This window comes from Odocoileus virginianus, chromosome 10 (genome assembly GCF_023699985.2).
Source record: "Odocoileus virginianus isolate 20LAN1187 ecotype Illinois chromosome 10, Ovbor_1.2, whole genome shotgun sequence".
Lineage (NCBI taxonomy): Eukaryota > Metazoa > Chordata > Mammalia > Artiodactyla > Cervidae > Odocoileus > Odocoileus virginianus.
The window spans coordinates 54,482,166-54,498,467 of NC_069683.1; positions in this window are offsets into that span (position 1 = coordinate 54,482,166).

Consider the following 16,302-nt stretch of genomic DNA (forward strand, 5'->3'; position numbering starts at 1 on the left):
GGAAGCAACCCAGATGCCCATCAGCAGACGAATGGACAAGGAAGCTGTGGTACATATACACCATGGAATATTATTCAGCCATTAAAAAGAATTCATTTGAATCAGTTCTAATGAGATGGATGAAACTGGAGCCCATTATACAGAGTGAAGTAAGCCAGAAAGATAAAGACCATTACAGTATACTAACACATGTATGTGGAATTTAGAAGGATGTAACGATAACCCTATATGCAAAACAGAAAAAGAGACACAGATGTATAGAACAGACTTTTGGACTCTGTGGGAGAAGGCGAGGGTGGGATGTTTCAAGGGAACAGCATTGAAACATGTATATTATCTAGGGTGAAACAGATCACCAGCCCAGGTTGGGTACATGAGACAAGTGCTCGGACCTGGTGCACTGGGAAGACCCAGAGGGATCGGGTGGAGAGGAAGGTGGGAGGGGGAATGGGGTTGGGGAATACATGTAAATCCATGGCTGATTCATGTTAATGTATGACAAAACCCACTACAATATTGTAAAGTAATTAGCCTCCAACTAATAAAAATAAATGAAAAAAAAAAAAGGATATGAGGCAAGCAAGTGTCTTTTTCTGAGATTTTTTTCAATGTAAGTATGCTTGGAGGAAATATCCAGAGATGCGGGTTTCAAAGAAAAACATGGGTAAATGAGTGAAGACTGATGGTCTAAGGGTCTGTGTTGAATAGAAAACAAAATGGGAGAAAGTAGACTCATATCAACATAAAAGATCCTGGTGAGGCTGAAGAATATTTGCATTGGAATTAAGGGAGTAAGAATAGTGTGAGGCAGGATTTCCCTGGTGGTCCAGTGGCTAAAACTCTCTCAATGCAGGCGACCTGGGTTTGATCCCTGGTCAAGGAACTAGATCCTACATGCTACAACTAGGAGTTTGCATACTGCAACTAAAAAAGATCCTGCATGCAGCAAATTTAAAAAAATAAAAGAAAAGAAGAAGAACCCATACGCTGCAATGAAGATCGAAGATACCACATGCTGCAGCTAAGACCGAATGCAGCCAAATAAATAAACATTAAAAAATGAACTGTGTAGCCACTGGCAGAAAACCTGTAAAGGAGAGGCAATTCCAGTCCAGAATGTGGCTGTGGGAGTGTTTTAGCTTGGCCTTGTCCTGTCAATTGGATGTCACATTCTCAGCCCCACCACTTAGGGTTATGAGCACAGACTTGCCTCGTACCTCTGATTTCCTTGATCTTGGCATCCAGCCTTGATCTTCATGGTATATGGACTTATGCTTCCTTAGACAAGCTCTGGCTGACCTCCCGCCTCTGACTCCCAGGGCTTCTAAAGACTTGGGAAGAAACTGCCTGCTCCAACTTAGCTCCTGGTGGAGCCCAGTTCCCTCCTCTGTGCAATGGAGACAGCAAGGACAGCAGTGTCCCATGGCTGTCTTAACACAGGAGTGGCCTCACTGCCAGAGGCTACAGGTTGGTTGAGCTCCAGCTTTCAGAGTTTGGCAAAGCAGTTACTGCAGTGTCCTTCCCAAGCTGGTCCTCCTGTATGGTTTGGGACAGATCTCCAAGAAGCTTGATCTCAAGACTGCTTCTTCAGCCTCTTTCTAAACTCTGGGAGTTACTTAAAATCTAAAATTAATCCCTTTTCAGCTTAAAATGGAGCCTGCCATTTTCAGCTAGGAACACAGAACTGTGTGCATGCTGGGGAGCACTGGTAAGAGTCAGAAAGAACCCGTATACATTAGACAGTCTGCTCCACACCTAACTAGTTTCCCTGATCCATTCTAGCTCCTGCAATTCATTTTCCACAGAACAGACAGAAGGATTTCTAAAACAGTTAAATTGGATGAAATCACTTTGTTTAAATTCTGTTTAAATTCTAGAATAAAATCCAAATTCCTTCATACAGCTATGAAACCTCATATGCCCTAGGCCCTGCCTACCTCCTGACTTTATTTCCTATCACTTTTACCACTCTCCCCATGGTGGTCATCCGTTTTGGCTCCTGAACTTGCCAAACACAGTCCTGCCCCACAGCCTTTATCCTTGCTCTTTCTTTTAACCGTGATGCTCTTGCTCAGTTGCTCAGTCATGTCTGATAATTTGCAACACCCAGGACTAAAACCTGCAAGGCTCCTCTGTCCATGGGATTCTCCAGGCAAGAATACTGGAGTGGGTTGCCATGCCCTCCTCCAGGGGATCTTCCTGACTCAGGGATCAAATCTGCGTCTCCTATGTCCCCTGAGCCACCAGGGAATATTCATCCCCAAATCCTTGCATGACTGACTTCTCATCATTCACGTATCAGCTCTTCAGAATGAGCTTTCTGAATCCTACTGTGAAGTCCCCTTATTACATGCAAGCCCATCACATTTATCTTCTTTTTTGCCCTTTCCCTTTCTGTAATTATTTGTTCACAAATATTTGTGTATAGTCCCTCCCTATGAGAGCAGAGACCTCACCCATCATGTTTACAGCTGTATTCCCAGGGCCTAGTAATAATTGTGGAATGTATGAATAAGCAATTAGGGAAATAGTTGTGGAAGACTTGTGATGTGAATCAGAGAAATTGTATGGAAGGAATGAGAAATGGAGCCACTCAACCGAAAGGCAACACACAGTACCACTGCTCACTGTCATACATACACAAAGACACAAAATTTAAAGAGGCACATTCACATGGTGGAGGGCATAATGTGTATACTATTATGAGACTTTTCTGGAAGATAAGAGTTAAATGTTTTGTTCTAGCAAAATTATCTATTCTGACCAATTTTGCATCAGATGGAAAAAAAGTCTTCAGGAAGGAATACTTGTTTCTAAATTCTTACCAAGCTACCATATGGGATCTCAGTGACCTTGACATGAAAAGAAGGTACAGAAGACTGAGAGGGACTTGGCACTCCTGGGCAGCAAGGGAGGGGCTAGGTTTGTGCAGCTCAATGACATAAATCTTGAAAGCCAGGGAAGACTTGAATTTGTATGTTAGTTATTAGAAGCCATTGTAGAACTTGTTTCCATGGGTTCAAGGGTCCTGGTGCTCTCCACAGGTACCTGGGGAGAAGTCCAAGGAGGTTCTAAATGAGCAAAAGGCCATTTGGAGGCATCACTCAGCCATAGACTTCTGCCTTCCCCCAAGATGATGCTGCGCAGGAAGGGATGACTAATAATGCACAGTGCCTGATGCATGGCAAACAATCAAGAAATAATTGCAAAATAGATGTGTGAGGCAAAAATATCTACATAAGCCATAGCACAGAAAGTATCTCCTGGGATCTCTTTGGCTATGGATGACTGCATCAGCATAGTCATGGGGGCAGACTGGCAGCAGAATTTAGAGAAGATATGCTTGTCCCTGGAAGAATCAGGACATCCACCATCTCCTCAGTAAACATGGCCCAAAAAGACAGACTGCAACTGGAAATCAGACTCCACAAGGCCTGGTGGGTTTCCTTTTTTTTTTTTCTCCTGAATCTCTGTTTTGCCAAGATGAAGTCTCCTGAGGTGGGCATAGCTCACAGAGAGAAAGTAAGTCAAGAATTCCTGGTGAAATGCCTCTTGGGTAGAATCAACCCCCTGTCTTCATTTTTCTTTGTCCCTCGGCTGTTTTTGTGAACACAGACCATGTGTTTTTATAACTGCTTTTCATTAAAAATCGTTGAAGGCTGAAAACTGGAGAGTAGGCTGGAGCTGACGCGACTGCTTCTTAGCCTTGCCTCAAAGCCCAGGAACATGGACTGCTGAACTGACCCAGTTGCACTTGGCGCAGGATGCAGGTCTCCCTTCTGACTCACGCTCCTTCTCCTGCTCCTTCCTTTTGCCTTTCCTTCCCTACCTCCATCCTTGCTTTCATCTTTCCCCATTTGTTTCCCTTCATCTACTTCAGGTTCTTCCTAAATACCACCTTTGTTGCAGATATCACACTGATGTTGAAGATGAAGAAATTAGTGAGAAATCTCTTTCTTGAGGAGTACACCCTTGAAACTTTCCTTGCATTTTTTAGGAATTTGGCTCAAATTCAGATTTAGGAGTAAAATGACTTGCTGTGAGTGTCAAGGCTGCCGGAGTTCAAACACTGGGCTCTCGTTTGGATGGCTGAGAGGTGAGCTGGAAGGGAGCTGGGAGAGCTTGAGCAAGACCTTGGGCTCTGCATCTTGTGGTTAATTAGCTAGATTGGGCTGACAAATCTGACTCATGGGATCTCTGCCATAGGTTACATTGTAGGAAGACTAGCTGACTGCTTATTGAAGATTGTATTTTAGAAAAAGAGGTACAGCTTATAATTACCAGTAATGTTATTTGTGACCTTTCTGCTTCATTCAAGAGGAAGAGGGTGACACATAATTCAATTTTTGGTGTGCATGTTTTCTTAGATTTTCAGACACAAGGTGTCAGGTAGAGGCTTCCCTAATTTTTGAAGCTATTTTAGATATAATTTCTGAGATGCTAATCAAGACTGCTAAAGTCACTATGATCATTTCTTTGTAGAAAATAACTTAAAATTTATATGTCTTTATCAATAAAGAGAAGAGCAGTCAGTTCAGTTCAGTCGCTCAGTCGTGTCCGACTCTTTGCGACTCCATGAATCGCAGCATGCCAGGCCTCCCTTTCCATCACCAACTCTTGGAGTTTACTCAAGCTCATGTTCATCGAGTTGGTGATACCATCCAGCCATCTCATCCTCTGTCGTCCCCTTCTCCTCCTGCCCCCAATCCCTCCCAGCATCAGGGTCTTTTCCAATAAGTCAACACTTCGCATGAGGTGGCCAAAGTATTGGAGTTTCAGCTTCAGCATCAGTCCTTCCAATGAACACCCAGGACTGATCTCCTTTAGGATGGACTGGTTGGATCTCCTTGCAGCCCAAGGGACTCTCAAGAGTCTTCTCCAACACCACAGTTCAAAAGCATCAATTCTTCGGCGCTCAGCTTTCTTCACAGTCCAACTCTCACATCCATACATGATCACTGGAAAAACCACAGCCTTGACCAGATGGACTTTTGTTGGCAAAGTAGTATCTCTGCTTTTTAATATGCTGTCTAGGTTGGTCATAACTTAAGATAAAATTAGTTAAATTCAGAAATTGAGGACAGTTGATCAAGGGCCTTGTAGCAGTTTAGTTTTGAGTGACTCTGAAAATTAGCTAACTAATCTCTCTAAGTCTCATCCTTTTTACTATCAAATGGGCTTCATAACATTACCCACCCCATCCATTTCACTGAAACAGGAACAGAAAAGTCCTTTGAACGATGAAGATTACTGCTCAACTCGATCTGGGCATGATAAGCCCAGTGTCTCAGAGTCATGATACGTGAAGATGCTGTGACACTTGGCTCAGGTGCAGTGGCTCCTGAGATTAGCCTGAGATTCTTCTTCCTGTCTCTGCACTCGTGGCCTCAAGGTTGGACTTCCTTCCTCTTTCACATCTTTCACTCAAGCTTGGCCCTTTGATGTTTCTCTTCACAGCAATCTGATCTGTACTAAATGAGGAAGCAGGGGTCTGATGACTTTTAGCATCATCCTCTCCATCTTCCCTGTGTCTGAGATGCCTAATTCAAATGTGTTCTGGCTATGTTGAGCCCATCTTCTTGTGGCAATCACGTGCCCCCCTGGCTTCCCTCACTGGGACCCTCCCACCTCCAGTCATCATTGCAGCCAGAAGGGTGGTCCCCACCTTCACAAGTGACCATCTTCTTCTCAGTGGCTTTGTAGGCAAATTCCTCTGAAGCATCTGTCTGCTGATTAGGATTTGACAAAGTCTTTATAGTGGATTCATAACCGTCATGAGAAAGCTTAGCTGTGACATATTTTACATAGTCATTTGGCTTTGGACCAAAGTCTACTTTTCCAAGTTTAATCATTTCTCTGTCTAGAGTTTTAGTTCTGAATGATTGCTATGTTTCTAAAAATTAACCCCCCCACTTCCAACATGAATTTGCCATTTTGGGGGGGATGGGAAAATTATGCCATAGATACTAACGGCAATTCCCTAAAAGGAATCATTTTAACATTTTCAATTATTTATCACTGAATTATGTCTCTAGCCTCTGGAGGTTTCCCTTTTAAAGGGTAGTCCTTATTTGGATTCAGGAATTCTAGTTTGATTTTTTAAAAAAATGAGTTTATACTCAGGGCTACAGTCATCTTGAAGTTAGTTACTCATCTAAGGACCCTGGATTTATAACCTGTTTCCAAAAGAGTGTAAAATGGGTTTCAATGAACATATCTATAATAGAGCTTTTATAATAGAAACTTCAAAACCATTAGCAACTTGGGTGGGGGTTAAATGCTCCGGAATCAGAGTTACTGGTTTTGAATTGCTCATGAGCAAAAAACAGGGAAGATTAGAACTCAGTCTTTCAATCATTGAAAAGGTAATATTTCAGGTTTTTAAGGAAACAGGACAAGGCAGCTGACATTGACTCAGCACCCACTGAATGACTGCCAAGAACTTTCACGTGCATCACTTTTGTCCTTGCTGACTGGGAGACACCAGGAAAGTACCTTCTGCCTCAGAGCTGCAATCCCTTTATCTGTGAGCTGGGGATAAGATGATTCTGCACTCACACATTTGCTGTGAGAATTCACTGAGAGGCTTATTGGGCTCTTGCAGAGTGCTTTGCACATTGTAAAAATCCAATAAATAGCACCTGCAATTCCTATAACACCCCTGCAGGTAGTGTTACTATCTTCATTTAAGAAGCAAGCTACACCATTTGTCAAGGATGGCAATAGTGTACAGAAGAGCTACCATTCCAATCAAAAGTCTCTTTAATCAAAAACTCTATGCCCTTTCTACTGTTCCTGTACTCTCTAAAAGGAATTTGTCAAATGGAAATTTTTTTTAGTTAAAGAATTTGAATAACATAATGAATAGTGCAGGAAACAGCTTTCCTGGGGCTATTCCGTAGACTCTCAATAAGAGCCTAGAGATGAACATTAGACCATGACTCAGGGAAACCACTTCTGTAAGGGCCAGGCTGACTAAGGAGCTAAGTTAGTGTACATGGAGAATTGGCCCCTCCACCTGCTTCCACCCCTTCCAATCCTGGCTAATCACAGGGGTGTTTTGTAATATCAGTGATAGCTTATTTGGCCTGATCACAGCAGCAAGAAAGGTGATTTCCTAATAGAAACAGCTCATCCTCAGTAACCTTGGAGGGCTCATAGATGAGGTTAAAAAAGTTTCTTCTCCACCCCACAGCAGCCCTTCCCCAGGCTGCCTCTTTGTTTTGCTTGCAGTTTTCACATCCTTGGCAACAGTCTCCTACTAGGCATTGTGAGCCCTGCCAAGAGCCTAGGATTTCTTTCTTTTCTCTTTAAAAATTTATTTATTTATTTTAATTGAAGGATAGTTACTATGCAATGTTGTGATGGATTTTGTCATGTATCAATATGAAACAGCCATAGGCACACATGTGTCCCCTCTTCTGAATACCCCTCACAACCCCCTCTCCACCCCACCCCTCCAGGTTGTCACAGAGCACCAGCTTTGGGCGTCTTGCATCATACATCAAACTCCCACTGGCTATCTGTTTTACATATGGTAGAGTATATGTTTCAGTGCTAGTCTATCAACTCCTCCCACGCTCCCCTTCTCCCACTGAGTCCAAAAGTCTGTTCTTTATGTCTGTGTCTCCTTTGCTGCCCTGCATGTAGGGTTGTTGGTACCATCTTTCGAGATTCCATATGTATGCATTAATACGCGATATTTGTCTTTCTCTTTCTGACTTACTTCACTCTGGATCATAGGCTCTAGGACGTGTTTCTGGCCAGCCCCAGGGGAGAACGGTATCCGCTTCAGCCTGTCTCCTTGACCAGTTTACTCTGTCAACAGTCCCTGCTGGAGCTGGCACATGGCCGGGGGTGAGTCAGCCTCTCGCCCTGACCTGGCTCTAGCCCTGCCACACCTTCCCTTCTGGGGCAATCAAAGGCTTACCTTAGTGATCCCAGGTGCTTCTGACCTGCTGCTTTAGGCTCTTTCTGATCAGAATGTCTCCTGGATATAAGTGGGTCTATTTGTCCCAATCAAGGTCTTTCGTTTCCTCTGAATTACGACTTTGATTAAAGTAAACGTAACTGATTGAACGCATAAGTTTAAGTTGCTATTGATTACATAGGCCATTTTGTTTGATCCTTACAACAAAACCTAGGAAGTGAGTAAATCAAACTTCAGGGCTGTATTGAAGCTTAGGGAAAAGAAGGAATTTGCCAAAGGTCATATCACTTGTGAATGGGAAGAGGTAGGGCTTAAACGCAATCTGACTAACTCCAACGCAATACTCCCTTTTAACTGACTGCTTTCTGTTCAGGTTTGTGGCTCTTTGGGCAGAAATAGAGCTCAGAAAATCTTTTAGTCATCGTCTTTTTTTCCTTTTGGTTTTTAAAATTTTTATTGGTGTATAGTTGCTTTACAATGTTGTGTTAGGTTCTACTGTATAGCAAAGTGAATCAGCTATATGTATACACATATACCCTCTTTTTTTTTTTTAACTTCCTTGTCTTTGTCTGGTGGGCCCTTAGATTTAGAAAACCATTTTCCAGGAAACTAGTGATAAAGAACCTCCTAGTCTCTGAATGTCTCACTGCAGATTAGTATTATCCGCTGTCTGCACATGAGCACAAATCTATCTTCTTTAATGATAATGAATGATGAAAATGGGTTCAGATGCCTGACGGGTGTGCAGTCTCCTGTCTTATTTGCCAGGATGTGCCAAGTCAGTCAGCCTTTCTCAGCATGGATGCACAGGACTTCCAACTCACTGTGTATTGAATTGGGATGCTGGAATCATTTTTCTTTTTTTTAAGTCAAGACAACCATGGGGAGTTGAATTCTGAACTTTAAAGGATGAAATGATGAAATGCAATTTCCAGCTGGAAATAATTTTTTAAACTCCTCAGTGGGATGAATTTTCACTCTTGGCTGGTTTTGTCTTCTCAGACACATAGAGTTGGCAGCACTCCTCAGAGCCTGTCCTGAGACAACACACAGAGAAACTGCCTCACCACCCAATCTGACTTCCTCATCCACACAATCCCTCTCTTTGCCTCTCAGGACCCTCAGCTCGCGTGCCAGGCAGCACAATGTGGGGCAAAGAACAGTCGCTCTGGAGGGCACGGACTCGTTTGGATCCCAGCCCAGCCATTTACTAGTTGAGTGTCTTTAGAGAGGTCTTATATCCACTTAGGCCTACCTAAGTGGTCTGATAGGTGATAACTTACAGCAATGCTCAGGGACATAATGGAGATAATGCATATGAAGTGCTTTGCTACTTGCAAGCATTTCACAAATACTGATTACATCTTTAAACTTTTGATTATCTCAAGCCTCTCGCCTTCACAGCCCACCCCCTTCTACAATTGCTTACTCTACTTTTATATACCAATGGGATTTTCTTTCCCTTCCTCCATCCCTAGAGAAGTTTACAGTTCTCAGATCACTGGGGCTGGACAGAAGCCAGAGGAAGAGCAAGCCCTTTAGCCACCACCCCTACCTTCCCCTATTTCCTATTTCTTTTTTAAGTAGTTACTTCAATTAAAAATTGATAATTACATAGTACTTTTTTTAAAAAGTACAAAGGTCTACTCATTGAAAAGAGGTTTCCTTCTAACCCCGTCCCCTAGGCCACTCACCACAGATGAACACTAGTAACAGTTTCTTTTTTTAAATTGACCTGTAGTTGATTTACTATGTTGTGTAAGTTTCAAGTGTACAGTATAGTGATTCAGTTATCTATACGTATATCTGATCTTTTTCACATTCTTTTCTTTTATAGGTTATTGCAAATTACTGAATGCAATTCCCTGTGCTACATAGTAGGTCCTTGTTGGTTATTTATTTTGCATATGCTGCTGCTGCTAAGTCGCTTCAGTTGTGTCTGACTCTGCATGACCCCATAGACGGTAGTCCACCAGGCTCCCCCGTCTCTGGGATTCTCCAAGCAAGAACACTGGAGTGGGTTGCCATTTCCTTCTCCAATGCATGAAAGTGAAAAGTGAAAATGAAGTTGCTCAGTTGTGTCTGACTCTCTGCGACCCCATGGACTGCAGCCTACCAGGCTCCTCCATCCATGGGATTTTTCAGGCAAGAGTACCGGAGTGGGTTGCCATTGCCTTCTCCAATATATAGCAGTATGTAATTTTTTATTAAGTTTTATTGGAGTACAGTTCCTCTACAATGTTGTTAGTTTCTTCTGTACAACAAAGTGAATCAGTTACATGTATCCATATACGTATCCTTTTTGGATTTCCTTCCTATTTAGATCACCACAGAGTACTGAGTAGAGTTCCCTGAGCTATAAAGCAGTTTTTCATTTGTTATCTGTTTTATAAGTAATCCTTCTGTAATCCTCCAGAAACTTGTGCATGTGCATGCATTTAAACATAAAAATGGATATAATATAGATCCTTTTTCATTTTACACAAATGAATATATTTTATATATGCTATTCTGCAGTTCCTCTTTTAAACCTAATTGACAATTTAAGAGATATTTGCTCATAAGCACCTTATTCTTTTAATAACTATAACCAGTTATTTTTGTTTGAGTTTATCAAACTTCAACCAGTCTCCTTTTAGTGCACATTTAGATTGCTTGCAAATTTTTACTGTTAAAAAAAATGCTGCAAGACTATTTTTGTGCCTGTAGCATTCTAATGTTAATACTGCCAAATTTGGCCTCTGACATTCCCACTTCGCTTACTGTGGGAATCTGTTATCTATCCATTTAAAACTGTTATCTATCCACTTATAACTTTGGTAACAGTGTGCACTATCTGATTATTGAATCTCTTTTGGTCTGATAGGTGAAAATGGTATATTGCAATTAAAATTTCATTTCATTTTGGTGATAGCTTTATTTCCTTCTTGAACATCTCTTCTGAACTTCTCCTGCTTACTATTGACTAATTCTCTTTTTCCATAATTGTTGATGTTCTTTAGTTCGTAAGTAGTGGCTGACCCCCTGTGACCCCACAGACTACAGCATGCCAGGCTGCCCTGTACCTCACTGTCTACTGACGTTTGCTTAGATTTGTGTCCCTTGAGTCAGTGATGCCATCCATCCACCTCATCCTCTGCTGCCCTCTTCTCCCACTGCCCTCAATCTTTCCCAGCATCGGGTTCTTTTCCAGTGAGTTGGCTCTTCACATCAGGGAGCCAAAGTATTGGAGCTTCAGCTTCAGCATCATTCCTTACAAAGGGTATTCAGGGTTGATTTCCTGTAGGATTGAACAGTTTGATCTCCTTGCAAGAGTCTCCCAAGAGTCTACTCCAGCACCACAGTTTGAAAGCATCAAGTTTTTGGTGCTCAGCCTTCTTTGTGGTCCAACTCTCACATCCATATATGATGACTGGAAAAGCCATAGCTTTGACTATACAGAATTTTGTTGGCAAAGTGATGTCTCTGCTTTTTAATATACTGTCTAGGTTTGTCATAGCTTTATTTCCAAGGAAGAAGCATCTTTTACTGGTGTCATATCTTTTTGCCTTTTCATACTTTTCATGGGTTCTTGCAGCAGGATTACTGGAGTGGTTTGCCATTCCCTCCTCCAGTGGACCAAGTTTTATCAGAACTCTTCACTATGATCTATCCATCTTGGGTGGCCCTGAATGCATGACTTATAGTCACATTGAGTTACACAAGCTCCTTTGCCATGACAAGACTGTGATCCATGAAGGAACTTCCCATCCTTACTTATTCTTTTTTACCTCTTTCTTCAGTTCAAGAGCCTATGTTTATTTAATTGATGCCCATGGAAAAGTACATGCTTGAATTTTTCTCATTTGGTGGGATATTTGGAAATTTGTTCTTCAGCTATACTTTTATTTGATCAGCTTTTTGGTTCTCCCTCTCTCTCTCTTTGGTTGCTACCTAAGTATAGATCTCATGCTGGATTGTTTCTGGTAATTATTCATTACTGAAGGGCACCAATCCATCTGGGAGAGCCATTTACTACAGAATGGTGCTGGAAGGGGCAGAGGGCAGAGGAATGGGCTGGTTGGCGACTGCAATTTGGGTGCATTGTTTCACAATGCCTTCTTTCTTCATATGCTGCCTCCTCTGCCTAGGATACATGCACTCAGCTTTTGGCATTGCTCCTTTAGGGTAACATTAGGATAAGAACGAAGTATTTACAGTGAAGCCTTCTATGTAACAGGTGGTCTCTTTGGTGATTTGTCTTGATCACAGCAAGAACAAACCTGCTGTTGCTGCTTTCTCTCCTCTTCCTGCCATCCTTCCAGTAGGGGTCTTTAAGAGGTTACACATCTGTAGTGCATCCTTCCCTGTCTCTTCTGCTGTCCCGGAATAGGGAATGGAGTCAGGGGTGCTCCTGGGGCCCTCTCACACCCACAGGCATTGAAAATGTGTGCCAGCCATCACTGGATGAACCTTTGTACCAACTACCATTTGAGAACTCGGTGTTCTACCCACTGTCTGTAAAGATATGTTTTTGCTTGAAAAATTATATTTTTCTTGAGTGTTTTTGTTTGGGAACTTACAGGTGTTTTTTTCTCTAATTTTTTTCAAAGATGGTAATTTCTCTGTTTTTCATTATTTTTTGTAGCTTTTAATTAACTTCAAGGAGGTGAAGGGAGTATAATGTCCTTTAATATTTTAAGATGAGAGTGCCTTAAAATCTATCTCTGTTTTTTAATGTGTAAGAAAAAAAATCTACATTGTATATTGTCTTGCAGTTGGAAGAATTATTCTCAGCTGATGTGATCCTAAAAACAGCAGTCTTTTGAACAGGCACAACATTCCCACATCACACCATGGCCCTTTTTACCTGGCAGCTGAGTCTCAGAGGAGAGGACCGTGATTGTTCATGCATGCTCAGGTTTCTTTCCTTCTTGTGTTGGCAGTAGTATTCTGCTATTCCTCAGGGAAAATGTTCCTGCTTCCTGCCTTATGATTCTAGCATTTTGTCAGTCATGCTGACATCAAGGAACATGGGCAACTGACCCAAGGCAAGCAATCCCCTGGAGGCCAGAATCCAGATGATCATCACAACACAGGAAGCGGGCCCATTGGCCAGACCGGGAGAGCCCGTAGGTCACTACTTCTGAAACCCCCAGAGGGCTCTGGCTTCCTGTCCTTCCCAAGGCCAGGTGATTTGACTACTTGATTCTGTGAGTGATTTGTGTCCTTCCCATGAATTCTATTCCTTTGTTTGCATACACAAGAGTAGGGTTTTGTTGCTTGCTCTCAAGTATCCTATTTAGTATGTTCATGGGAATTCTGGAAACTGCTCAAGGTACACTTCTAGGAAGTGGCAGAGCTGGCCTTTGAGCCAAGACTTCTGACTCTCAGTTTTGTGACTTCTCCTTTAAACTTGAGGTGAACTAACTACACAACAATTGTTTCACATCTTGGAACTGGAATGGGTATAGCCTGAACATTATTTCGGGACAGTCAGACTAAGAGGGCTGAGGACCAAAAATCTGGGTCTTTACTAGGCTGGAGCAGGCAGAGAGGGGACAGTTCAAACTGCAGACACAGGGAAGATTCAGCAAAAGCATAGTATCCAAGAAGTGGGGCCAAATTAGGATGCAGTTTAAGCAAAAACAGCATCACAGGTCAAAATACGGTATGTGTGTATGTTTATGGAATGGGTAGAGAGTGAGGTGGCAAGGTCACCCCAGGTGGGCAGGTCCCCGTAACCAAGAATGTGGTTGTCATCAGAGCTCTCAAAAGGTAGCAGAGGCCCCACCACTGACCTGGGTCTCAAGGGTAGGGCTCTCTTCTCCACCTGTTCATTGACCAGGGGCAGCAGGATGGCACAGGCCTGGGAGTCGGACACACACCTAGGGTAGAATTCCAGCTGTAGAAATTACTCATCATGTGACCTTAACCTCTTTGCATCTCAGTTCTCTCAGTTGTAATTGGGAATAAATGTGTCTGTCACATAGAGCCGGGGGTCAGGGATGAAACAAGAAAGCTGTGTAAATGTTCTACCTGAAAGATACAGGTGCTCCATAAATAGTAACTGTTGCTGCTAGTGACAAAATTACATAATTGTAATAAGTCTCCCAGTCTCCAGCCTCTCCCCACTCCATCCTCTGTGTCTTCCAGTTCCCTCTCTGAACACAGACCTGGCCAGGCCAGCGGCCAGCTCAGGATCTGGCCCCACGTCCCAGGATGTCTCGTCCCCCTTCCCAGCCTCACCACCCACCACCCACTTTTATCTCAGTCGTGTGAAATGCCCCTTTACATCCAGAGTCTGCAAAGTACTTTCGAGTTGCCTGCCTGTTCTGGGTGATGTGCTGTTTGCCTAAAAACACTTTCTGCTTCCTTCCACTTGCCCCACCTCTGCCTCCCCATCAGTTCTCTGCTCACTTGTCACCTCCTGCCTGAGGCCCTTCCACCCCCTCAGACAGAGTGAGGTGTGCCCTCTTGTGTCCGAAGCCCTGTGCAGAGGTGCATGTGCATACTGCAGCAATTTGAAGCATGAGAAGCAATCATGAATTTCTCTGTTATTTGTTCAGCCAGAGGAATCATCCCTCATCAGGAGCTCCCTCTGTGACCAAAGCTCTGCTTAGGTACTTCTCACGCTCTCATTTATCACCACGGTGGTTCTGTCAACCAGTGGTGGCCTTCTCTCTACTTTTCAGCTCAAGACATAGAGGCTCAGAGGGATTAAGCACCCTGTTTGAGATCACCCAGCCAATTAGTGGTGATGGCATGCTCTCTCTTATTCTGAAGCCCAAGCTTCAGCCAAGATGTGAGAAGGATAGAGTAAGCAGTGTTGCCGAATGAAGATGATCAAATTCCAGGCAGAAGAAAAAAAAAAAGCAACATTTCAGTAAGCTTACCCTGATTCAGGTATATAGATGATGTCCATTATGCTTTTCTGAAAATCACTCCCAGCCAAACACCATCATGCAATTGGTCTGGAGCCACTGAGGGAGAATTGAGAACACATTTACTTCACCTGGGCCTGTCCAGACACATTGCTTTCTGAGGAAGTGCTAAAGCCAAATACGTCTAATGTCCTGCATCCTGACACCATCCTGCTTGGTCCCACCGCTTCCTGAGCTGTGGAAAACAGAGATACTCCGCACTCCCGCCATTCTCTTTTCCTCTATGCTCTCCGACTGGAGACTGTATATCATCAAACATCCCAGTGAGGCCGAAATTACCCAGTGAGTGGGGCCAACCATGTCCTCATCTTTCCCTTCACCCTGTCAGATGTATAGAGCACCTACTGTGTGCTGAGTGTTGCCAGTTGCCCACAACCTCTGCCAGATGGGCACGGGGACTTAGCCTAGCACTCCTTGAGCCTCTAGACTATAAAGCACAGAAACAAAACTCAAGTAAACGCCACCCCTCTCTGCAGCTGGCATGCCGTCAGTGCCCCTGGCATGATGCTGAGCGTGCAACCCGCCTGGAGGCTGACTACTGCTGGCATGTTCGTGGTGCTCTCTGGCTCATCGCTAAAAATACTTTGCTTCTGACTCTAATGAGCCAAAAAAATATCTGGATAATTCCAACTTTTCCCTTGCAGACCTTTATTTGAAATGGCCTCAAGGAAAGTCTGCTAAAAGGAGATGATTCTGTGTCCCCGGGATTAATGATGATTTCACCTGTGTCACATGCTAAATGACAGACATTTCAGTTCAGGTCTAGGTATGAAGTGTCGCACATGTCTCTTTGCAGTAGGGTAAGAGATTACATAGTATTTCCCCCTTACTTCCCAATTCACACTGGGAACCGTTCCCTAATCCCCACCCCCCACTTTCACATGTCACCTCCCACCACTGCATTACTACATGGATATAGTCAAAGAGATTCTTCTTCCCAAATGACCAAATGCGGAGTTCCACCCAGTCCTTCACCTGTAAGAAAGGAAGATAGGAAACAGAAAAACAGCTCAGTTTTGTCTCTGTTTTCTCTGGCTGTTGTTTCTGGTTTCTCTGCTGCTGCCTCCTTCTTTTCCACATGAGCCTTAAATGCTGGTGCCCTAACTTCCAGCCTTGGTCCTCTTTTCCCCTTTCACCCTACATTTCCTCATTGGTGGTCCCATCCACACCCATGATTTCAGTGAGTGCTCATAAGCAATAGCTCTCAAACACATCTTTCACCCAGACCTACCTCCTGAGCATTAGAAATGTTATCTCTAACTGCCTGTTGGAAAACTCCCTTTAGCCTGTGAATAGCAACTCAAACTGTACATGACCAATGTGGAATCCATGATTTCCCCACCCAAGCCTGCCCTTCCTCCTGATCTCGGTGAGTCTACCCAGTTGGCCAGGCCAGGCATCCCAGCCTCCTGGATTCAGTCAATCAGTCACTGAGTCTGGACCTCTCTG